The 25,454-nt window shown below is 43.6% G+C and overlaps 1 protein-coding gene and 1 long non-coding RNA gene across 4 annotated transcripts in view; one reads left to right on the top strand and one right to left on the bottom strand.

The window, feature by feature from the left end:
- Positions 1 to 14,201, bottom strand: part of LOC135109249 (uncharacterized) — a 48,520-nt gene extending 34,319 nt beyond the window's left edge. The window contains exon 1 of the long non-coding RNA XR_010272623.1: positions 13,691 to 14,201. This is a non-coding gene — a long non-coding RNA (uncharacterized LOC135109249). The remainder of the gene's footprint in view (positions 1 to 13,690) is intronic.
- The window catches only part of LOC135109247 (uncharacterized), a 259,673-nt gene that overhangs the window by 70,889 nt on the left and 163,330 nt on the right, over positions 1 to 25,454 (top strand). The window lies entirely within an intron of this gene.

Raw genomic sequence — 25,454 nt, 5'->3', positions numbered from 1 at the left:
GTCTGGCCTCTCCTCGGTCTGTGTGTTTCTGTGTGTGTCTTTGTCCCGTCTGTCTGTTATTTCTTTCTCTTTTTTCATTCTTACATATGTTGGCTTTTTTCTTTCTTGTTCCTTTTAGGTGAGCATATCGTTTGGCCTGCTTGTCTTGTCTTGTTGTTTGTTTTCTTCTTTTCTGCCTCTTATTTCCATTGGTTTTCGTATTTGTAGCCAGTTTATCAGTATACATTATCCTTCCTTCTTGGCGTATTGTCCGTCTGCCTTCCTATCTTGTCTGTTGTTTAGGGCTGCTTACATTTGTTCCTAAGAAATGTGTAGTTTTCTTGCAGGTCTTTGATGTTAAGTTTTGGTAACATATCTAAGTCTGTAAAGAAATAAAGAGAAAATTTAAACGAATGCTTGCTTACTGATAAAAACTCCAAAGATAAACCATGACCTATAATCGCTGAGTCTTACGTGATACACCATAACGCTGAGCAGACACAGAGCGCCTCCTCCAAGACTGTGACAAGCCGGTGTGCTGGGCAGGACCACCACCACCACCACCGCCTTAACACAACGCTCGCCCTCATGGCTGAACGAGTCTGGCCATTGGGGACCCAAGTGGTGGGATTCTGCTTGCGATTAATTGTTGCAAACTCGTCCTCTGTGCTTCTCTCAAGCAGGTTTTCTCAAACAGGTTTCAGTTTGCTCAGTAAGCTGCCAAAGCGAGTTGTGTGGACAATAGAAGTCACACACACACTCGGGCCCGGCAGGAATGTTTGACACAGAGTCACATAACTTAGACTGAAATACATAGTATGGGTTTCAAAGTTATTTGGTGATTATATACATATAGTTTGTTTTGATAGATTAAGAAATACAAAGATTCGTGGTGAACACAGACATGAAAAAGGTACTTAATGGCGCTGTCTTATCATTACTGGGTTAGAAGGTACATTTACTTATATCTGCTTCAGTTATGTATGTATATTTCTAGATCAATATGTGTGTTTATGGACAAACATTCATATACTACCATATCATTCCATTATCCTCTTTTCTTCAGTGGTTATGTCCAAGGATATTCAGTTTCTCGTAGCGTCTCCATTTTCTTTCGTATTATTCATTACTCGTTATTCTATAACTATTTAGAGTTCCTTATTTTCATTTTAGGTTTTTCTACTACGAAGACTATTATGTTTTACCCTCCTCGTGAGCCAATTCTGGATTACTTCAGCCATTGGCATCTTCCGCAGCACACCTTATATAGATTTTAATCATAAGATGTGAGGTGGTAGTGTAAATATTCATCGGGAATACTTGCTGTATGATAGTACGTAACATAATGTATAAGCAGAACAGACGAGACAGGACAACAGCAGGGTCAGGCATCACAGCAGTGCAGAGTCGGTGTGAACTTTGCTGGAGTTTGTTGTGTTGTGTAGTGTTACGTGTTCAGTTGTGTGGGAGTATTGTAGAGTGCAGTTTATTCCTCGTCCCCCGGAAAGGTTACTCAGTCCACCTTGTAACAGATCTGGCCGGTAACGAGAAGTCTTAACGTGGCTGAAGGCAGACATTTTTAGCAATTAAAAAGTGTCACCAGAGAAAATTAAGCCTTTTTTCCCTTTTTTTTTTAACAATTTCATGGCATGCAAACACCTGAATGTCGCCGGTATTTCAGGTTCATGCTCTGTATCGCCAGGTGATCATTTTCCCTGCTGTGTGTGCTAAATCTGGCCAAGATAACCTTTACCTGCCAACAGGCGAGACAAACACCACCTACCCACCCGCGGCAGGCTGGAGGCGGATGTCAGTTTGGCCTTCCTGCTAATATCTAACTCCCTAACAGTCTTGACCTCTGCCCGAGCCTCCCACCACCAGCCGCCCTCGTGATGGATGCCCGTGGGTCGTGCCTGTCCGTCCTGTCCCTAACCTGACTGTTCCTCCCTTCTTTACTACGTCTGGCGGGTTCTTTTAATGTGTTCGGCGCCAGTGTTCCGCCAGTGGTCGACAAGCACCACCGCTCACTCGTGCTGCACTGTCTCTGGTGACCCGTGTGCTGCCTGGCTGTGTCCTGTGCTCTCCCTGGCAGCATGTGCTCCGCCGCGTCTGCTATCCCCTGCAGACCTGTCCCCCTGTCCGGTCTAAAGCCTATTCCACAGAAATATTAATGCCCGGCCCGTCCAGCGCTGTAATGTTCACTTTTTCGCTGCTCATTAATACTCCTGGACATGTACTGCATTACGGTCGTTAATGTACAATTGGATTAGAGCGATATTTTTGCATGGTTTCGCTTTTCATTCTTATATATCAATCTTCCACCATATGCCATGAACGTCATCAGCCTGAAAGCTTCCGTCGACTGAGAAGTAATGATATTGTTGCAATGGCCAAAACGAAATTTCTCTAACAGGGCTTTTTTTCTTCATTGCATGCCATTATTAATTTAATATGTCGGTTCTGCTGCCTGTTACCTGCTCGTTTTGCTGGGTACGAATTTTTCTGGCGGTCTTTTCCTTGGTGCAGTTAAATATTTCAACACTATTCAGCTTTCTCGCTTATTTCCTGCTATTTTCCTTCGTTAAAAGTAAATGTACCTCGTTGCAAGTACATATATGTAAGAATACATAGGGAATATCTTTGGCCCCTTACGACTCTGAATACTGAGACAGGAATTCAACCTTCGTTTAAGTTACTTGTGACATGAGGCTTGAAATGACATGATGGCTGGCTGAGGTTATATAGTGACTGGCGACGAAGGTAGTGGGGATATGACGGGTGTGATGACATGGACGCTATGTTAACCTGGGGACTGTGATGACGAGACGGCTCTGATGACATGACGGTTGTGATGACATGACGGCTGTTGTGACATGGAGGCCGTGCTGACATGAAAATTGTAGTAACATGAGGGTTGAATTGACTTGGTGACTGTAAACATGAGCATAGTTAGCTAAGGAATCTGTTGACATCCATTTGAACCTGTGACATGAGGACTGGCGACGCAAGATTCTAGTGATAAATGGAATAGACATGTAGAGGGACAGAATAGATAGGTAGATGAATAGATGAGTAGATAGATACATTTATAGATGAATAGATAAAAAGACGGATATATTGGTAGGTAGATAGATAGACACGTAGACAAACAGAAAGATAGGTGGATAAATAGATGGACAGGTAGATGAATACATAGCTAGATACTTTATGGTTCACAAATGTAAAAAAAAAAAAAAGATGGAGAAGAACATAGGAAATATAAAGAATTCACATGCTAAGGATTTTATGGAGATTGAAATTATACAGTATCTGATAATACAAACACCCTGACAAGAGAATTTTTTAGTTACATGAGAAGTGAAATATTATGAACCATCTTTCCCTTAACCGCTCCTTTACAATGAAGCTTAAGAAGGTCACGTAGCAAGGAAAACACAGAGAGGTCACCTGATGTTCCTTAGGGTCACTTGGAAGGATAACTCTTGAGACAGAAAGGTGTCATAGAAAGTCACAGAATAAAGGCTCGTCTTTTGAGATAATTTGTTTTTTACATAATGACTCTTTTTGAAGCCACAAAGATGATTAATCGGATTCTTATGGACGTTTTTTGTAATATATATATTTTTTTTTATCTGGAATCCTTGTTAAACTATCACTACAGTCATGAAGATATTTTAGAAAACCTCGAATAATCTCCGCCAGAAGCCGTTAAGAGTGTAGGTGGGCTTTTCTTTTCTCTTTTTCTCCATTTCTTCCATTGACCGATATCTCAAATACATAAAATAAATAGACAGATAAGTAAAAGAGAGATAAATCCGTGAAGTGATTGAGAATACAGTCACAGTTTTCATTCATTGCTTCATTATCCTCAGAAGGGTTTTACACACCCGGCAAGATGTGCTGTATAACTTTGCATTTTTTAAGTGTTTTTAATTTTTAGATACCTCTGTTATTTCTGGAGAGATATAGTCGCTTACTGTATCGTATGTATTTTGTTTAGGAAGTGTATCAGGGAAGGAATAGTCACACTCTGGGATTTTTATGTTCCGGTTTTTTTTTTTTTTTTTTTTTTTCATACGGAGTACTCTTATCGAAACAGCTTTTAGCGTTTGCTTGTTGAAATACCTGATTTTTTTTATGATGTCTTGCCTGAAGGTTTTGTACTGAGTGAGGCAGGAAGAGCGACAGGGAGGAAAGACTCTGCTCCTTTTATTTCTTTCCAGTTACAAAAATTTCGAGATAATTTTGGGATTAATCTTGTGTGTTTATGAAGCGTGTTTATTTCATGTAAGAGGGGTTCCGGCCAAGGGCAACAAAAAAGGAAGAAGAAGACGGCCTACTAAGCTGCCAGTCTCCAGAATTGAACCCTGTGCGACGCTGCACTCATTAAGAATAGTTCATATGTTGTATTTCTAAAGGTTGTCTGTCATATTTCTATTTAGGTTTTACTTCTTAAGTAATCTTGGCGAATTAAGAATTATATTTATATGTTAATTTCTAAGCGTCGGCTATGACACTTCTCTTCAGCTTCAATTTCCTCTCTAATTGTTATTAGAAATGCTTTCGCATGGCTCTGTTTAAGTTTTCCATTTTGTAACTTTTCATATTTTACAAATCTCCTTGAGAGATTTCTCGTTATCATTTCCGTCTCTTTCGCTTCATTGTTGTAATCTTCACAAGGTCATTTTAAGAGTTCCTTTTCATTGATTTTACTTCTTTATAAGTCTTGAGTAATTTAGTTTTTTTGTAACCCCTTCAGGTGCACGAGGCGCTGGCAGAACCTTGCCGCACCCTGGCAAGACCGCGTCAGGGATTGAAAACAGAGCTCGTGTTTTCTGTTGATTAGAGTCTTTAGGTGGAGTGGTTTACCCCTCAGTACTCGCCTATAGATGTAGTCACATGAAGTCTTGATGATAGATTGGTCAATAAACACCTGAAGGCAGCGAAGCGCAGAATAGTCGCTCGAGTATCGATATAACAGCGTGAACCGCGACTTTGGAATGGTACCTTCTTATGTCCATCTTATGAAACAAACCGTCGCCTGAAGAGCCTTATGCTGTATAAAATCGTAGCACTTATTAAAAAGAAATTCATAGGGGGTGATTTTCTATCGTATATTGGAAGTTGTTTATCTGATCATTAAACTTTTTTTTCCAAGTTTAACATCTTTAATTAGGCTTAACAAGTTTAATGGTGTCTCTTTACAGTCAGGTTTAAATGCCCAACATCTCACTGGATTTTGCCATCTAAAGTACATTTGATGCATGACGATTAACTGAATAAAGAAAAAGGATGACATCTTATTTAGTTTATTTCCTTGAGGGACCAGTCTTAAGTATCCAAATCTAAAGGAGTCCTGGGCATCCTGATAACAAAGTAAAAGTTTCATGGATTTCTTTTCTATTTTCATGTACGGAAGGCTCTGGCCGAGGGCAGCAAAAGGACTGAAAAAAAGGCCCAGTGAAGGTGCCAGTCCCCTGAAAGTAGTCAAAATGATTATGCAAAACTGAGGAAAAGTGTCTTGAAACCTCCCTCTCGGAAGAGTTCAAGTAGGGAAATATTTGTCACATAGATATTTATTGATTATATTTTTAATTCTTCGAAACCAAGAGACCACCACCAAGACGTTCTTAATAAGCCAAGCCAACGAGAGAGAAAAAAAAAAAAACTTACAATTGTTTGGCTGCATGCTGAGAAAAATATAAATCTACCTGAACTAATGACTTTTGTTTCAAGGAGCTTCTCTCACTTACTCCATTGCACTCATCTGAAGCTCATTTTTAGCATTACTTTGTTAATATTTGAAGGCCAAAAGCAGCTGAGACTTTAAGAATAACAGATATAGAAAAAAAAAAAAAGCTCAACTGTTGTTCTCCAAAACCTGAAGAAAAAAAAAAAATGTCAGTACTCTTTGGCGGCTATACGACCTTTGAGAAGTGCACAGGCGAGCACCGTTTTCTATACAGCCGCGACATTCCAAGAAAACTCCCTTATAACTGAAAACTCTAAGACAAACACTGAAAATCACGAACAAATCTAATGTCCGCCATAAGCTCGTAACACCACCACCTTCACAATTAACATAAACACAACGTTTCCTCCATTCACATATTAATTATCGCCTGAGAGGGTCATTATAGAATTGCATTGCGTCGAAATGTCCTGCTTGTCATTCTAATCAGGTGAGGACTGTCCCCGCAGGAAGTGTGTCTCCAGGTGGCGGTGGCTCCTCTGGCCCTGCGCTGCCATGGGGGTCACCGCTCCTGCCATCTGCTTTCCTCCCTGCCTTGGTAATGAACGGCCTAAAAACTGCTGCTCCTGAACGATGGTTTAAATTCTCACCTTGGTAAAGAACAGCTTATGGTGTACGCTTTAGTGGGAATCTAGAAAAAAAAGAGGAGGGGGGAAGTAGAAAGGGGGGCTAGGTGAAAGGGAGAAGAGTATGAGGAAAGGTGAAGAGTCAAAGGAGAAAGAGGGAGAAGAAGAGGGAAAAGAAGGAGTATAAGAAGGGTATGAAGAAAGGAGAATGTGAAGGGAGGAAACAAAAGAAGAAGAAGAAGAGGGGGAAAGAAGGAAAAAAGAAAAGTATGGAAAATATAAAAAAAATACGTAGGAGGATGGGGGAGAAGAGCTGGGGAAAAAAAGAGAAAAAGAAGAAAAATATGAAGAAAGAACAATGAGAAAGATATAAACCGATAAAGATAAGAAAAATACTAAAAGATATTCCACTTTGGGTCTGTGTTATAATAAAATATGTTTCGTAACGCAAATTTTTGTTTTACGATTCAAATTTTCGCCGTCACGTGATGTCCACAGGTGTAAAATGTGGATGGCGGCGTGTTTGTCAGGCACTTATTAGGTGGCGTGAGTGATGGGATTAATGGAAAAAGGAAGATCATGGAACTAATCAGCCATGGATGTGGAGGTGTGACATTAAGCACATTATGTTATCAACGAAAATGGATTAATGTAATGATGTTGTCGTCCTCTGACCTCAAAAGAAATTATGTCCAGATTACATGTACTAAGAAGTATTAGTTTTTATTGATGAGCGCTTTGCTTCACCACGTCGATGCAAAGCCATGGGAAGAAATTTAATTGGTAGTCTAAACTCTAAGAAACATTAATTTTGATGATGAGAGCTTCACTTCACCAGGTGGAGGAGCATGATGCACCTCCCAGAAGAAATTTAATTAATGCTCTGAATTTCATGAAAGGTGTATTTTGATAATCAGGACTTTCATTAACGTGAACAAAACTACTGATGGGAAAGGAAGTCAGGATCATCATCATCATCTGCAAAGACCACCGGCGAAGGCTCGGGCGGCTGGGGCGGCCTATGTAAGGGGCGGCAAGGGCGGCGAGTGCCACAGGTGCCCGGCCCAGGTGCCGCGCCACACACACGACTCCCGCGCCTCGTATTGATCCCTTGATTACCAATTCTAAAGATGCACTTGAGGCTGGGCATCTACCTGAGTCCCGCCGCGCGATTGGGTGGCACGAGACCGTAATTTGAGTGTCGACCAATGAGCGAGAGAGATGAGTCGGCTTATTTATTCACGGACGGCGGAGAGACCGGCCGTTCATGGTACGCTGCTTCCTTTTTTGCTCAGACTCTTCCAAACGGCACCATTATTTGGCTGCACCTAAATGTTTATTATCTCTGAACTTCAGCCGTTACCTAGGTTTCGCTTATTATTCTACAGTAAATTAAAATTGCATTAGAAAGTCATCAATTCCTTAAATTTATCAGAATAAATTCACGAAAAAAATAGAACGTGATGTCATAAAATGCAGAAGCGCAAAGTTAAACCCTGATACAGCTCAGTATAAATATGATTCAGAGTACTTAATACAAAGTTGACGTAAACTGTGTTAGTTAATAACAACTAATGCTAAATTTGATTAATAAACGCTAAAAGCTTGACTCTCTGAGGAGCGAGTGACGGCGTTGGCAGCGGGACGGCCTGGCGCTCTCAAGACAACAGTGCCAGGCAGTGACGCGCGGCACGGGCCACCTGCACCTACCCACCCGTGCCAGCCCTAATAGGCATCGCTGGCCCGCCGTCCACCGCGCCGCCTCATGTACATAAATGAAGCCGCTTTCGAAACGTTCCTTCAGAATCGTTTATTGCGCGGCCTTCCCTCCAAGCGTTAGTAATAGATGCACTGAAAACGGAATAATGACGTGCCGTGTTGGTCAAGCGTACACAAGCTAAGCGCCCCCATGTGTCCCTCGGGGCTGCTCCGTTGCCGCCGCCGCTTGGTAGACGCCCATCTATTTTACAGCAGGAGGCGCCGCGGCCCTTCAGGCGTATCGTGCAAATTCAAGCAACACAGAAATTACCGTGAAAAAAAAAGGAAAAAAGGTAGAAACTACATTTTTTGGTAGCCTTAATTTGAGTTGGAGGAAAAGATTCGCTAATTATCGTTTCTGATGTCATGCCGGATTACAACGTTTCTCACGGCCGAATACGGAATTTGTTGGCGATGCACTTGTTACTAAAATTTTCCATGGGCGTGGGGATCAAATGACGTTTCCGTAATTGCAATAAATGTTTGTTGTTTGAGATTCGACTGCAATTACCTGCCGTCCATCGTTTGCTGCCTCGCCTCCTCCTCGCCTTGGTTTGGTTGGTGGTCACTCGCTGTCTGGTTCACGCGGCCTCGACTCTCCCAGCTCGACCCTCCGCCGCACACAGATCCTCCCCCAAGACTCCTCGCCTCCCAGACCGGTCCGCCAACACTTGCTGACATCATGAACCTTCTGAGAATTCTTGTAACATGTTTGATAAAGAAATCACGTCAAGAACTGCATTTGTGATTAAGACTTGTAACTTGGGATTTTAGTGATGTTGTTGTTGTTATTATTATTATTATCATTATTATTATTATTATTAGTAGTAGTAGTAGTACTTGTTGTTGTTGTTGTAACAGTAGTAGTAGGATGAGGAGGAGGAGGAAGAGGAACAGGAGGAGAAAGAGGAGATTGTGGTAGGAGGTTAAGAAGGAAGAACACTGGTAATAGTAGTAGTAGTAGTGGTAATAGTAGTAGTAGTGAGGAGAGTAAGAACAGCAACAATCACAATATAATATCACAACCTCGTAATTAACATCCTCCTTTCCAGAACTTCCACTATTTTTCATAACCTTTTCAGAAATACACCCGTACAACTTCCCTCTTTCCAGAACTGCCCAGAGAGAGAGAGAGAGAGAGAGAGAGAGAGAGATAAAAAAAAAAATATACACGAATAAGAATGAGTATTTTCTATATCATCAGTCTCTCTTTTATGTAGCTTATTTACCTGGTTGGGCAAACTCATTAACCGGGCTGAGGCGAAGGTCATTAAAAGAGTCAAAGAGGGAGCCTGAGTCGCCGAGTTTTCCAGGTAAGAGTTTAATTAATTCCTGTGTCTTGGGGTGTCGTGATCGATGGACCGGTGCTTTGAGTAGACATGGCGGAGGCAGTGGTGGTGGTGGTGGTGGTGGTGGTGGGGGTGGTGGTGGGGGTAGTAGCAGTTATAGTTGTTGTGTTTTTTTGTTTTTTTTGTTATTGAGGTAAGAATGGTAATGATAATAGCTACATCTAGTGCTCCTAATACCACTACTACTACTTTTACTGCTACTACTACTACTACTACTACTACTACTACTACTACTACTACTACTACTACTACTACTGCTACTGCTGCTACTGCTGCTGCTACTACTGCGACTTTTACTGCTAATACTTCTGAAAATTACAATATTGGTGCTGTCTGGTGATGATGATGATGATGATGATGACTGCAGTAATAATGATAACAAAAATAATAATAATAGTAAAAAAAAAAATGATAACACCTCGTCTCCTCCCAGTATCTCAAGACGTTACAATAAAAATAAATAAATAAGTGAAACACAATAATAAGTGTACGTCTATTCTGCCGTGTTGGAAATGTTCGGTTTATTTCAACGTTAAGATAGAGACAAAAAGTGCTCGCCTCGCTCACCGTACACTAATGAACTCCTGACTTGCAGTAAATGAGCTGACAACTAAGTCTTTGTTTGTGTAAATGTGTTAGTATATTGTTCTTTTGTTCCTATGGCTCCCCCCAACCACACCCTCCACCCCCCAACGCACCAAAATAAAGAGAAATACGAAAAAAAAAATGAACACTCGGAAGATATAGAAAAAATATAGAAAACTGAAAAGAAATAGAAATAAATGTATGGTTTTGTTTGTCAGGAATCCTTCGACAAATGAAGTGTTGTTCAGGACAAAGTGATCCCGAGCAGAGTACATATAAAACTCCCACTCAACAATGAATCACTACAAATCACACGAAATTAGCCCTACAAGCCTTGCATGTGTCTGGGCGGCGGCGCAAATATTTACTTGTTGCTAATGGAACGATCAGGCCAGTGTGTGACTAACCAAGGCAGCGCGCCGCCCATGTGGACCAGTGTTAATAATTCCCTTTTAATGCCTTTCTTAAATATTTACCTTCAAGCGCTACTGCCGCGTGATTAGGAAGGGTTCAGGTGCTCGCTACCCCGCCATTCGAAAGTACCTAGCTTAAAGAACAAATGTACTGTCTCTTATCTTTAGCATGATTCTTATATGTTTATCTTCAAGCGCTCCTGCCGCGTGGTTAGGAAGAGTTCAGGTGCTCGCTGCCCCGCCATTCCAGAGTACCAATTTTAAAGAACAAGTCCTCTGTGTCTTATCCTTAGTATGACTCGTGTATGTTTATCTTCAAGCGCTGGAGTCTTGTAATTAACTTCATAGGGTTGTTGCCGCCGCCATCGAGAGTACTTAGCTAAAAGAACTACAGTAGCTTCTTATCTTCTAAATATGTTTCTTAAATGTTTATCTTCAAGCGTTAGAGTCTCGTGATTTGCCTCATTTGCTTGCTGCCCACGCCCTTAAGAGTACAAAGCATAAAGAACCAGTGTCTTGTAATCTTAATATCCTTCTTAATTATGTATCTTCTAGCGCTGCCTTCTCACGACTAGTTTCATCTGCTTGCTGCTTCCCCCACTTGAGTCTACCTAGCTTAAAGAACTACTGTGACTTCTAATCTTCTTAATATCCTTCTTAAATATTTATCTTCAAGCGGTGCAGTCTCATGATTAGCTTCGTGTATTCGTACCAAGGTGAACGAACTGCTGTGTCTTCTTATCTTTGTAATATCCTTCTTAAATATTTATCTTAAAGCGCCCAAGTCCGGTAATTGGAATTTGTATGCTGCCTGTGTAAGGCTCGCTGTCCCCGCCCTCCAAAGTGCCAACACTGAACAAGTAGTAAATCATCTTGTACTTTTAATGTTTCTTAGGTATTTCGAAAGCTGCAACATCGTAATTAGGACGGCTCATATGTCGTCGCTGGAAGGCCTCTCTTGTTCCATCCTTGACAAATATAAAGTCCAAGGCACTATAAGTAATACTGAATGAGCCTTTCTTCCCGGCACATGACATGAGACACGCATGATTATTTCTTATATTGATGTTAAGTCACATACCTCATACCGCCCAAGGAAGGCTCTGTAATCCCGCTCTCGGCAGTATCAAGTCTAGATACTGAATCACTTTGTCGTTTATATACTAAGCAAGACCCCGGCTGGTATTTTCTTGATTCATAATATACTGGCGAGCTCTTCCATACATAAACACACGAGAATATTGCTATTTCTTGCTTCAATATTCTGTGGATGTCTCCTGCTAACCATATATATATATTTTTTATATTAAGTAAAGCATATGCTGGTATTTTTATTTATTTATCTATTTGCATTCATAATATATTGGCAAGTTCTTCCATAAACACACGGGAATATGGCTTCTTTATTGCTCTAATCCAATGTCCTCACGAGAATGTATCCTGCTACTCAAGCGCCACGAGTCACATCCGCTGCCACACCCAGGAGGCTCAGTTACTTATACCCTTATCGCAGCGATTCGCAAACTGTGCGCCGCGACGATCACCAAAGTGATAGACAGATATGTGTTCTTGAATCCGTGCCTTTTAGTAGACTACACTGACTGTGTGGTTAGTGCGCCGTCAAAATCCAAGAAGTACCATAGCAACAATTTGAGAACCACTTCCTTAGAGAGTCATTGCTTCTCGTCCTAGCGGCGGCAGCAACGGACATCACGGGCACTTGATTGAGCAGTGTATCTGGGAGAGTCAGTGCTCCTCTCACTGAACCTTTGACTCATTAGGACTGTTTTCAGAGACCGTGGAGTTAATTAGCCGTGTTCTCAGTGATACTTTTCCCATTAGCGATGCAAAGTCGTCCTAAAACTACCACTGGAATCATGAAATCCTATTTAAAACCCTAATAACAACCACTAGACCCTGATAAAAAGTCGAGGGAAGGCACTGAAATGTATGAGAATGAATGGCTCTTAATCTTATCACCCCCTCTCTATTCGGCTTCAAACGTATACATAATCCTTACTGTCTGCCCGCATGATCAGCAACCATCAGCACTAAGGGCAAGGTGTATCAAGTATGAAGAGCAGCGGACTCATGTCATTGGCATTGCAGTGGACGCAGCGGCGGCAGCAGCTCCTGCTCGCCCCCGCCGCGTCGTGCCCAGGGCGAGGCGAGGCCGCTGAGCTGTGGCTGTGTGCGGCCACTCGTGACTGTCTTGGCCTCCTTCCTCCCTCTCCCACGCCTCCCACAATTATCGATCCCTCCTCTTCCTCCTCCTCCTCCTCCTCCTCCTCCTCCTCCTCCTCCTCCTCCTGTCCTCATGCTCTTCCTGCTCCTCCTACTCTTTCTACTCGTGGTTCTCCTCCTCCTCCTCCTCCTCCTCCTCCTCCTCCTCCTCCTCCTCCTCCTCCTCCTCCTCCTCCTCTTCCTGCTCCTCCTCCTTTTACACCTTCTCCTCTTCTTCTTTATTCCATTCACAGCAATTATCATCATTTTCACTTTACGTTTTTTTTTTTTTACTAATGTTCCAAATAATACGGTCTGGTTTTAGTTGTTCGAAATTAACATTACGCACACAATTTGGGTTTTATGATTTTTATGATAATATTCAGGCAATTGGCAATTTCGAGCGCCAGCGTAACTGTCACTATTTGCTTTTTTTGTGTGTTTTTTTTTCTCTTTTCTCACTTCTTTTATCAAGTTTCGTCACCATAGTTTCCGTCACAATGCTGCAGTTCATGCCTGCCGCTTGGAAGTCTTAGGGTGAGAGGTAAACACTTGGACTATTGACTGTCCGGCGCGCCACCACACCCAGCGACACTCATGCATAAGTAAAGGTAGTAATGCAGCTCAGTGATTTAGAAAATGATCCTCACGTTGGTGCATGGTGAGTGCGCGGCCCACGTGAGGCAGTCAATCACCACGACATCACCACTACATCACCAGGCGCCGGGTGGACCGAGTCGCGTCGTTAGGTCTTGAGGCGATGCACTGGGCGACGAGGCACAACGACCGGCGGCGGCGATCGGGGACGGCAGCTCAGCTCGTTACACGCTCACAGCACACCGCCTTCCCTCGCCTGTTAAATCCTGACGTATCGAAGCGTAACTCCTCCGGCGGTGAGGAGGCTCGAAAATTTTTTGAGCGGCGGCAGTCTCCCCAAGGTTGCGATGTCAAATGCATCTTGCAAACTTGAGGAGGCGGAAGGTTTACAGGCTCTCGTGACATACCGTGCGTGAAGAGGGGGGTGGGGTGGGTCCGAGGAAGCCGCGGCGCCGTGGGTCTCCTTACCCGGGCCGACGAGCGATGATAAATCCTCCTCCTTCGGCGTGTTTATCCACAGACCTCACACTCTCCTTCACCTCGGTCATAGGTAAACAAATCACTTATGGGAGGGCATGACCTACACTCCGCATGCCACTCTGTCAGGTGAGAGCACTCTCAGGGCTCCCTCCCCACCTGTTGTGTAGCCATCCAAAGACTGCCTGTCTGTGCATGACGCCACTGAGCCGGTCAAACACAACACGAGGGTGAAGTGCTCTGTCCCCACACACACAGCTTTTTTCTAGCCTGTCGGGGATGGTCGCTAGTTCCCCCTCTCCATGACAGGCCAGGGGTGGGATTCCCGCCTGTCTAGCGCACTTTTGCCCAGCTCTACTCGTAGTTCAACTGCAGTAACTAACATGCAGATTTTTGACACCAGACACGAAGTGTATCACGCTGTATGGTCTTTCCTAAGATTGCTTGCACTCACGCTGCAGACGGCCAGGCCGACTGTCCGCAGCACAGTAGAGAAATTACTACTCAGAACCAAACCCTGAACTTTGTATATATAAATGTAAACGTAAAAATTATATTTATTGTTGTTGAGCACTGGCTGCACCCTTCACAACAGTATTTTATTACGTTTTCATTTCTGTATTGCGTGGAAACAAATATGTTCAAATCTATATTTGTTTGTGTGTGTGTGTGTGTGTGTGTGTGTGTGTGTGTGTGTGTGTGTGTATGTGTGTGTGTGTGTGTGTGCTTGTGCTTCCTGCCTGCCTGCCTGGTTATGTGCGTGCGTGCATGCATGCCTACGCCCCTGTGTGCGTACGTGTGTGTGCGCGGGAGCGTTCTTACAAACTTCATAGTGAATCAGTATCTTTATATACTTTAGTACACCTGTGAGGAGCTTAAGCAGTAGCGAAGGACAGCCCGCCCCATGCCCTCCCCAAGGCGAGCAGGGCCCCTTGGTACAGCTGTCCTGCATCCCGCCCCTCCCTCGCCACAGCTGCCCCATCCTTGACGCCATGCACTGCACCAAACTTTTTTTTTTTCCTTTCTTTTTACCAGCGAAGTGGGGATCGCATTTTTGCCTCTCCTGCTTCTTCGTGTGGGTGATTCAGAGCCTCCCTTCGTCCCCTTCACCTCCTCACCCTGTCCACCTTCACCCTCCCCAAACACATGCTATTCTTACTCCGACACACATCTTTCCCCTCACACTTCCTATACACACAATAACTTCACCACATGCTTCACCACACTATCCTCAAGAACGTCTCCCCTTCCCCTCCGCCCGCCCTAAGTCCAAGAAGCCTCGGGGGTCCTTGAAGCCTTGGCGTCGGACAGTAATCTCCAGGATTTTCTCCCGCCGTTCCCTCAGGTGTTTTAGCGAGGGAGCGGCGGAGAAAAAGAGGAAGAAAAGTTGTAAAAGGCTTGTTTCAGTCCGTGCTATCCCTCAGGAGGACCAGAAAAGGGTTGAAGTCAAAACATTAAAAAACTTATGTGCTCGCTTGAGGCCGAATAAAACCTGGCGGCCGATTTCGCGGTGCAACACAACTGTACTCGTGTGTTCTTTCTTCCTTCGGTGTTCTGTTACCTCCTCTCGTGTTCTGCAGGATGAAGCGCGTCTGAAATCGATGTCTTGAAGTCGGAGGTCACTTCTGTTGTCTGAGAACGGCGTGGAGACCAGCAAACGCTCCTCACGCTCTCCTCACAGCCGGAGCATTACGGGAAGGGACGCTCCGCTGCGGGAATTCCCCAAGGCGGAGAGTAATTAGGAAGTTTCAGGAGCAGACGATTTCCAGAACTTAGCAATTAATAGCACGCCCTTTGAGATACGATTACCTGTTTTTTCTTCAGAAGTTGGTCGAGAGTTGCGGCGGAGAGAATTAATTATGAGACGAAAGCCCCACTTGTGCCGCAAAATTGACTTTAGGGGGAGGAAGTTTTCTGTGACATTTTTTTTTTCGTGTTTTTTTTTTCTTTTTCCATGTCTTTCATCTCATTACATTACGTCTTGTTTCCTTGCAGAGAGTCGTCTTGAGTAGATGTATAGGTGATGCATTGGTGTTATTTTCCTACATGTCCGTCGCTCTTATTGTCTTATTGTCTTATTGTATCAAGTGTCATATTTTCAAGATTCTGGGGAAGAAAAGTAAATTTGCTAAGTCGCGTCGCTCTGCATTTTCTTGCCTCGCTGTGCATCATTTTACCAGTCCCTACTCACCTTTAACCTTCCTTGTCTTCACACGGCACTCAAATTACGTAAAAAGATCCTGGTGTATAGGATTAAAGATAAGTTCCATCTCTCTACAGCTTCTTACTTAACTCTGCATCGTTTTCTTGGTCCATACTCATCTTTAATCTTCCTTGACTTCAGACGGCGCTTAAATTACGTAAAAAGAAAAATCATGTTTGAAATTAGCATGCTGTCATTACCGTGTGTGTGTGTGTGTGTGTGTGTGTGTGTGTGTGTGTGTGTGTGTGTGTGTGTGTGTGTGTGTGTCACGTACGTAGTTTTCTTTTAATGACATGCTTTCCAGCCTCCCTTTATCAGTGTGTTCTGCTCCCCAATGTGTGTGCTGTCCCGCCTCCCAGTGAGTCCCCGCCCGGTGCCTAATTTTTGTTCCTGTCTTCGAATACACTACGCCATAACTTTCACCCTTGCAGTCATTAAGGTTTTAAAATTAACAATTACATACAATAATTTACAGTGCTGCTTAGATACTGTGTCGGCCATTAAGTTGGCTAATTAATGTGCTTTTTTTTCTGCATGCGAAGCGAATTATAATACACTAATGACTCCATGAACTGACGACATCAATTTGAGAGACTACATATTCGATAAATTTCGGTAATTATGCTAAATTGAGAGCAGAGGCCACACTCCCGCCCCTTGTTGTACCGTGGGCGGGGGATGGGCGGCGGTGGGCGGGCGAGGGTGGGCGGGGATAGAGAGGGGAAAAAGTTCTCAGTCGTGTTTACTCATAAGATTAAAAAGTTTGCTTGTCATAGGGAGGCAAATTGATAGTTTCATTCACCTTAACCTTGGATACAGCAAATTATTATTATATTTCTATGTGTGTATCCATATATATCCTGGTGCTTTAAATGGCTAGTTTGTATTCTGCATCTTTTAATAATCCTTGAATTATTGTCCAGGAAACGTTAATGTATCGGCGAGCTGTTTTAATATGAATAGCATTTGTATATGTATGGTGGGTGCTGCATTGTAATGAGGTCAGCTAGGTGGCATTTGCCGGTCCGTGCTGAGAAACGCTTTGCTCTCTCACCACGACTATTTTCAAAGGCCACAGAGATGGTTACCCGGATTCTCAAGAATGTTTGCCTTGTTGATAGTGCAGAAATACCATTAATCTGCCACTAGAACCGTAAAAGCACCCTTAAAAACCCGTGTAGCTTCAACTAGGGTGCTGCATTGGTGGTGTTTGCCGGTCCGTGTCGAGAAACGCTTTGCTCTCTCACCACGACTATTTTCAAAGGCCACAGAGATGATTACCCTGGTTCTCAAGAATGTTTGCCTTGTTGATGGTGCAGAAATACCATTAATCTGCCACTAGAACCGTAAAAGCACCCTTAAAAACCCGTGTAGCTTTAATTAGAGCCTTTTGAATGTGGTCGTAGTGCGGAGCAGAAGAGTTTCAGAATATGATGCAGTGTTCCCTTGTGGCTTTGGTACCTGGGGAGACGGCGCGCTATTAGGGAACGCTTAGAACAGTGAAGCCACGTGAAGTTAAGACGTTCCCTGGAGGTCTTTTAGAGGCGAAGGTAAAGGTAAAGAGCGCACAGGGGAATAAATGTTCCTAGGTATTTAGATTAGATTAAGAACTGAAGGATCATGTGTAGATAAGCCAGCCCAGCTACAGTGGTAAATTTGGTTAGGTAGGTTTGAGAGAGAGAGAGAGAGAGAGAGAGAGAGAGAGAGAGAGAGAGAGAGAGAGAGAGAGAGAGAGAGAGAGAGAGAGAGAGAGAGAGAGAGAGAGAGAGGAATTCTTAACAGTCCATCCCAAGTATATACAAGGTCGTTTATCCTCATATTACGAACATCTGTAATAACAACAGCAACATCAACAAGAACAACAACAACAACAACAACAACAACAACAGAGGAACATGGAGGAGGTACAGTAGATGCTTGTGGTAATTCAGGATAAGAACACCAACAAGAGTATCAGTAACAGCAGTAACGAGGCCAACGCTAACAACACTAACAGTATCTGAGTGGACTGGGCTTCCCTCTCTTACAATTCAACGAGCAGCTAGAGTAACAAGTGCTTAGGTCGTTGTGTCGTCTTCGTATGCTGACTCTCTCTCTCTCTCTCTCTCTCTCTTCCGGACATCACGCCCTCAACACTGGTCAGGCTGTGGAAGGCTGATAACAGGTAGGAGTGATGTCTTTGTGTCATATTCCTACAGTGTTTTTTGTTGAGCCTGCCCAAGAATTCCGTCAGGTTGTGATGTTTTATTTTAGCTTGTTTTCTTGATAGCGAGTTTGTTATGATGTTAGCTCTATCATTTCTTAATATATAGTTCTATGTTTGGCTATAATGTTATGTTTTACCTTCTTTTCTTAGTAGAGTTTGTCGCAACATCAGTTTAGCTTCCCTTCATGGTAGACAGCTCGATATGATATGAGTAACTGGATATTTCTCGCCATACCCTAAATACTAGGCTTCCAGTCAATGAGTGTCGTAGCTGTTTCCTGCCGTCATGATAGCGCTACAAAGAGGAGGAGAAGTAGGGGTAGGGTGAAGGTCTAACACATGACTGACAACTCGGCCCATGCTGTATTACCAGTTGATATGATATTGTGCCAGTTTTTATGAGGAAATAACAAATAACCAGTGTCTTAATCATGCATATGGGCCGAGATTTTATGCAGTGAGCCGAGGAGGTGGGGGACGGGTAGGCAATAGAGATGAGGCAGAGTTAGCAGTGAGCCGAGTAGGTGACAGGCCGAGTTAGCATTGGACTGGGATAACTTGTAGTAATAGTAGCATAATAGTAATATTCTCTACACCACAAGAAGAATAGTAGTCATGTAAGTAAATGATGATAGTACATGACAGGAAAGAACTATGTAGGAGCGGGAGTAGGAGATATAAAGGGATGGAATGGGTGTGTTTCGCCGCTCCTCCCCACGCGCGGCAACTCCAGACTCCGCGTAGGTGGCAGAGCTGCTTGACTGAACGCTACCATGCAATTTTAATTAACCGTTACAAGGCAATGTCACTCACCACAACGGTCTGCCCTGGTGTGGCGCCCGCCCGTTCGGAAGTTCAGTGCATGTAATGCTGCTGTTGTTCTTATTGTCATTATTATTATTATTATTATTATTATTATTATTATTATTATTATTATTATTATTATTATTATTATTATTGGTATTGTTATTATTGCGTTTGGTGTTATTAGTATTATTGGTGTTGTTGTTGCGGAATGCGTTGTTGACGTGCCGCGTGAGAGCTAATCTTATCTAGTAATAAGTTCGCTGTTTGAAAAATGAATTATTGGAGCATTAAAGCAGCGGTGGCGGCGAGCAAAACAAAGCAGCGACCACCATTAACTTACCGCCCTTGCTTGCTTACTCCCTCGCTTACTTACTTGCTTGCTTGCTTCCCTCTCCTCCCACGAGAGAAAGAAAAAAATACTTGGAGGAAAAAATTCTGTCCAGCTGAACGAATGGAGAGGTAAAATGAATTTTTAAAGTTCTTGCATTACCCGATGAGATTTTTTTTCGTCCATCAAATGTGATGCAGACATGACAAATAAAAAGTAACATCGGATTCATTATATCAATTACTCTTTTCGATTAATAATATTCACGGTGGGAGAGTGGCAGAGGGACACATGTATCCTGTAGACTCTGAAGGACGGGATATGGTTGGCTTCATCTGTGGACTCTGAATAGCCCCAACATAAGAAGACTGCACTGATGCTAATATGCTTAAGCGTTAGAAGCGAAGGAACATTGTATATAATTGCATTACTTATTAACTCAGTAAAACACGATTCATACATAAGTATAAGGATGTAATGAGCCATGCACGTCTTTCCTCTGGGCGCGTGTGTTGCAGGGGAGCACGTCTTGTCCTGGGCAGGGAGGTGACGGCTCTGGGTGCTGGCGGGATGAATGACTGGTGACGTTGGCTCGAGAGTTTAACGGCCACCGATCGATAATGGAATCAAAACGTGTGAAGGAGACATGTTAGGTGTCACAGTGCTTGCGTCTCCCAGGATGTGCTTCCGGTTCAAGGCAGCAGGCTGGGCAGCGTGAGGCGGCCCGTGGGCGTGAGTGATGGCTGGACGGATGTGGACAAAATGGCCATTTAGCACATGAGAGACAAGGAACACGGTGTTTGACCTGGCTTCCATGCGCCATCATGAATTACTGACATGCACACCGTCGGGGACATGACATTTACACCATCATTCACGTGGCTGCCTAATTACCTAATGTTCAGTCACGTGTAATACTAATTAACCGCGTGCTCAGCCACGTGTTGGGCTAATTAAGTGGTGCCCACTCACAAGGAGGCCTAATTAATCGGTGTTCTACCAAGTGATAGATTAATCAACGCCTGTACCACCACGTGTCATGCTAATTACCTGGCGGCCATCCACGTGGCTTCTCAGGCAAACTGCTCCCTCAGACACACCGCTGCTGCCGCCCCCCACGTGCCTGCTGCTCCGCCCCCGCCCACCTCCAGGTGTCAGGAAGCGGAAAGACGCCCAGCATGATATAAGGGTATAGTTTGTCCCTCAGCGCCCCCCCACCCTATTTCCCCTGCGGAGTGTGAAGGGGGAGTGGCGGCCCCTCCGCCCGTCCTGCCCCCCGGCGACTCACGCCCCCTCGCCAGGAGTCCGTCATCACGTCAAGGCTTCACGCATTGCCAGATGAACAAAAAAAAAAGAATATATTTATTTCCCCTGTCTGTAAGTGAGCGTGGTGGAACTGGGGAAAAAAATGTTTTGATTTATATGTTTCTTTTTGAAAACGAAGAGTGAAAGGTGAACACGGTATCTCCGCCTCAGTCCGCCAATACCTCCTGGAACAACACATGACAATCTCAAAAAAAAAAAAAAAAGAAAAAAAAAATTCTGTTTAGATTTATTGACTTACGTCCTGGTCAAGCGGCGGGTCAGGCCTGGCGGGCGTGAAGGACGCTTCAAAACACGCCGTTGCCACAGCTCCGCCGGCGTGTTTTTGTCGCGTGGCCTGAGCAGCGTTTTGATTCTCTTTTTTTTTTTTTTTTCTTTTTTTTGTTGTTTTGTCGAGGGAGGCTTGGCTTGGCTTGGGGGGAGGTTAGTTTTTTTTTTGGTTTTTGTTTTTGAAATTTAGTTTTGGTCGGTGATTTTTATTTTTTTTTCCTGATGAGTATTTCAGATACGCTATTTTCATTACATTACTGCGGCGCGTCTCGTGGGTGGCACTGGGCGGCGGTGTGGCCCCTTGAGAGCGAGAGGGAGTGCCACAGGTGAGGCTTTGAGGGACATCTGCCTTACACACCTGTCACACACCCCTACCATACACATCTGCCACACACCCCTGCATACACATCTGCTATACACACCTCCAATACACACCTGCCATACATACCATTGACCTCTGTCCTCACTCAGTGGTTGATAGGTAAATATTGCGCCGGGATAAATACTGTTGATTGACGAAGTTACATCAAATTAAACTATACTTATTGATTTATAGGCAACAAAGGTAGTTTTGCTTAGATCTTTGTTAGGGTTTGGATAGTATGTTGTTGTGGCCTAATAGGTTTAGATTCGTGACCTAGTTAATTGGTCCTTCAGTTAGTTATTCGTTCATTCAGTCAGTCATTAAGTCAGTCAGTCATTCAGTCCGTCAGTTATTTATTTATTTTCTTATATATTTAGTTAGTTAATGAAGCTCCGTGTTGAAGTATAAGATAGGACAATACTGACATACGCATCTTGAAACACTAAAAAAATATCAGATCAATTGGAGTTGGTGGAGCTACTGAGACTACATGTTAAGGAAGTGAGTACCGGGGACAGGAGGACAACACATGCGAATGGTTACAAGGGAGGCACGTGAGGCAAGGGTTGAGGGTGGTGGCAGGTAGAGAAATGATCATGTGAGCGTAACAGTGAGTGGAGTCAGCCAAGGGGAATGATGGGATGTACAGTTGCCCCGAGCAGTGATGTCATTGTACAAAATGGTTAGAATTACAAGCAGAACCTGACGTACCTCCTCTTGGTGTATTCCCAGATCTCGGTCTTTGAGGAGCTCCTAATGTACAGCAGTTCACTAGGCCATATACTAATTACTCCCTATTTAAGTATCAGGGAGACAAAACCAAGAGTGAAAAAGGATAAAAGAATCCACAATATACGGCTTTCTAAAGGAGTGGAGAGTAATTGGAGATACAGGATGGCCAATTTAGTTTTTGAGGTGTGTTGGTGCTTGATAATAGATAACTGCATTTGAAATTACATAATATTGCATAGAATAGGAGGGACATTGAGTCACTGAAGTGCTGGATGTGTAAGACTGTATGTTGGCTGTCTAGTTCTGAGCGTAGCGAGCTGCAGTTAGGTACACATGGACTTGAAGTTGCGTGTAGTTGATGCGAAGGATGTAGTGTGTAGATTAGGAGGAACACTGAGTTACTGAAGTGCTGAATGAGTAAGACGGTATACTGGCCGTCTAGTTCTTGGCGTAGCGAGCTGCGATGAGTTACACAGGGACTCGGAAGTTGTGTAGTTGATGCGAAGGGTGTGGAGTGTAGGGTAGCAAGAAGAGAGGGTGTAGGGGCTTGCTTGATAGCTGACACACACATGGTCGCCTTTACTACCACGGCGCCATGAATTAATGAGGCCGCTGCACGTGGCTACATGACCGCACGTCAACTTCTCGTCCTGCTCCTCTGTCTGTCAGCCACGCCGCCTCATTGCATCCGGCTGCTGCTGATCACAGGCCTCCCAGCTTTGCTCACGGGTCATTGCTCTCTATCAATCGCCAGACTAGCAAATTTTCCTGTCTCATTTCTCTATCGTTGAAAATGTTCATCTTTCATTTTTGTATTTTTTTAAATTTTATTTTATTTTATTTTTTTTTTACGGGAACTTAGCTTTTTAAAATTTTATGTGCCCTTACTCGAGTTTTTCATGCCTAATATTCCTTCCAAGTATGTCTCATCTGCCTTTCTTGTGCCTGTTGTCTTTATGAGTGCATTGTCCTTTCTCCTCCATCCACATGTTATCTAGACACATGTGAGTCAAGCTTTGATCTCCTAGCCATGTTAATATGCCTGATTTTTATGATTTATGTTCAGAATGTTGATCTCTGTTACTATCTGTCTTTCCTCAGTCACAAATCATTCTGAGACTTTTATTTATCCTTTTTTTTTATGTTCTACAACCACCTTTAGGCTTTAGGCTTTCTAGTTATTGGGAAAACTATTATTTTAATCACTTTTCCTTATAATAAATTATTTGTTTGTACAGTGCTCTTAATGTTATGAATTGAATATGGCAGTTAAAGGGTCAGCTTATTTCTTCTCCCTTAGTGAGTCACCATTAACATTCCCAGGTCACAGTCGTAATCACTCATTTCTTCACGAACCTTGCATTATAAAGCTGGATAGCATCTTCTCATATTTCAGTGATGACCAGACAGTTTCCTTTCTCTGCTGATACTCATGCATCTTTCTGCTTCACTTTCATGATATTTATCTAGTTCTTGACGCAAATATATTTGTGTTCATGAATACGAGATTTTGTTCTTGAGTGATGATAATGTTGCGCTGTGCATTAGAGTTAAATATGACTTCAGTTTTGTTGTTTTGCTGTTCAGTTTAATTCCTGCTTTGTGACTTTGTCCTTTGAAGCAAGTGAGCTTTCCTTGTACTTCCCCTACGGTTTTCCAGATAAAATTAACATCAACTTGAAATTTTTGCCTATTCAAGAATTTTCCTTTACTTTTATTCACGAGACACACACACACACACACACACACACACACACACACACACACACACACACACACACACACACACACACACACACACACACACACACACACACACACACACACTTCACCTTGGGGTCACCTCCTCCTCCTCCTGGGATGAAAAGCGAACCTATCAGCGGTGAAATTGGAAAAGACATTAATTTCAAACGTTCAGTATCATTACCTTTTGAAGATCTATAGGGAACATTAATACTGATAATTTTACGCTCACTGTGAAGTCGCATTTTTGACAACAAAGTCTAATGCGTGAAAGAGTAATGCGAGAACGAGGCAGCGAAGTGGAGCAAATGAGAAGGCGACGCGGGCGAGAAGAGAGGCGAGGGCTGAGGCAGGTGGTGGCCAGACAAGACTCGTCACCCTGGCCTGATGGGGACTGGTGGCCACAACGCCGCCCCTCAGAACATGTAACCAAAATCATTAAAAATCATTCCTGTGAAGCGTGTACGTGTGTGGAATAATTTCTCGACTGAAAATTGTGCAATGAGATGTGAAGCGATTGGGAGAAGACGATTAACTAGGCGAAATTCGGGGTTTTAACGAGGCCAGACGCAAATGTAAGACTACGAGACTATGAGGACTAACAAAGAAGCGATGGAAATAAGAAATGCTTGAATCAGTACACAAACTTTCCATGAATTTCCAGCTCGATAGAGGTCCAATGCTCTCATAGATATTACAAAACAGACAAGCTCCCACACCACACTGAACATGAACTTAAGCAAATAAGGAAAAATGAATGAGAGTGAGATGAGTTCGCAGGAATAGTTAGGTAGTGAGGCAGTGAGGGGAGGCAGGCAGGGAAGGGAGATGCAGGGAGGGGTAAGTGAGGGAGGGATGGAGGGACGAGTGAGGGCTGCAAACCAGGTGAGGAACACAGGTGAGGAGGGCAGTGGACGGCCAGAACAGGATATGAAAAGGGAACACGATCATGCATGGGAAATGAGTTTGGGAAATGACCATCAAGCATGAGCGGGGAAGGCGATCACCACAAGGAGGGGGTCGTGGAGGGGGTCGTAGTGGCGGGGGGTCGTGGCTGGGCTCAATAAGGGTAGAGGGGGACCGTCGTGTATTCATGGTAGTGTTCATGGGAGGGAAGACTGGTTTTGGTACTCATGATGGAGGCTGGCGTTATGGGAATGGTAGTGACGGTGTTGTTGTTAGTGGTGGCGGTGGTGGTGGGTTTAGTGGATGGCTAAGGCTGCCAGGGTGTCAATAATAGTGTCCGGGGGAGGCAAAGAATTCAGGAAAATATTGGCAGCTTTGTATATACGGGAGATGGTTGTAGTTATGACCAGTTTGGGGTAATGGCGCTGGGAATAGGTGTGTGTGTGTGTGTGTGTGTGTGTGTGTGTGTGTGTGTGTGTGTGTGTGATGGAGAGAACGAGACTTGCTTCCTACTAGTCTTGATAACGGAAAGAAATGACGCTCGTGGGAGGCTGTGATGCACGAGTGTGTGGATATTCTAAACAAAGTTGTGGCGATCCTTAGCGGGCCGCACACCGTGTTATGTTGTATGGAGGCATGATGGAGGAAGATTATACTTGCGTCTCGTGAGCGGTGCTGCTGTATAGGCTGGGATATGGTGGTGCTTGGAGCTGCGATGAATGGCGTTGGTGATGATAGTGGTGGTGGTAGTAGTAGTAGTAGCAGTAGTAGTAGTAGTAGTAGTAGCAGTAGTAGTAGTAGTAATAGTAGTAGTAGTAGTAGTACTGGTAGTAGTAGTAGAAGTAGTAGTGAAGGTAATGATACATTATTATT

This window comes from Scylla paramamosain, chromosome 18, assembly GCF_035594125.1.
Source record: "Scylla paramamosain isolate STU-SP2022 chromosome 18, ASM3559412v1, whole genome shotgun sequence".
Classification (NCBI taxonomy): domain Eukaryota; kingdom Metazoa; phylum Arthropoda; class Malacostraca; order Decapoda; family Portunidae; genus Scylla; species Scylla paramamosain.
Note: the sequence above shows the minus strand (reverse complement) of the source record. Positions and strands in the feature narration are given on the sequence as shown.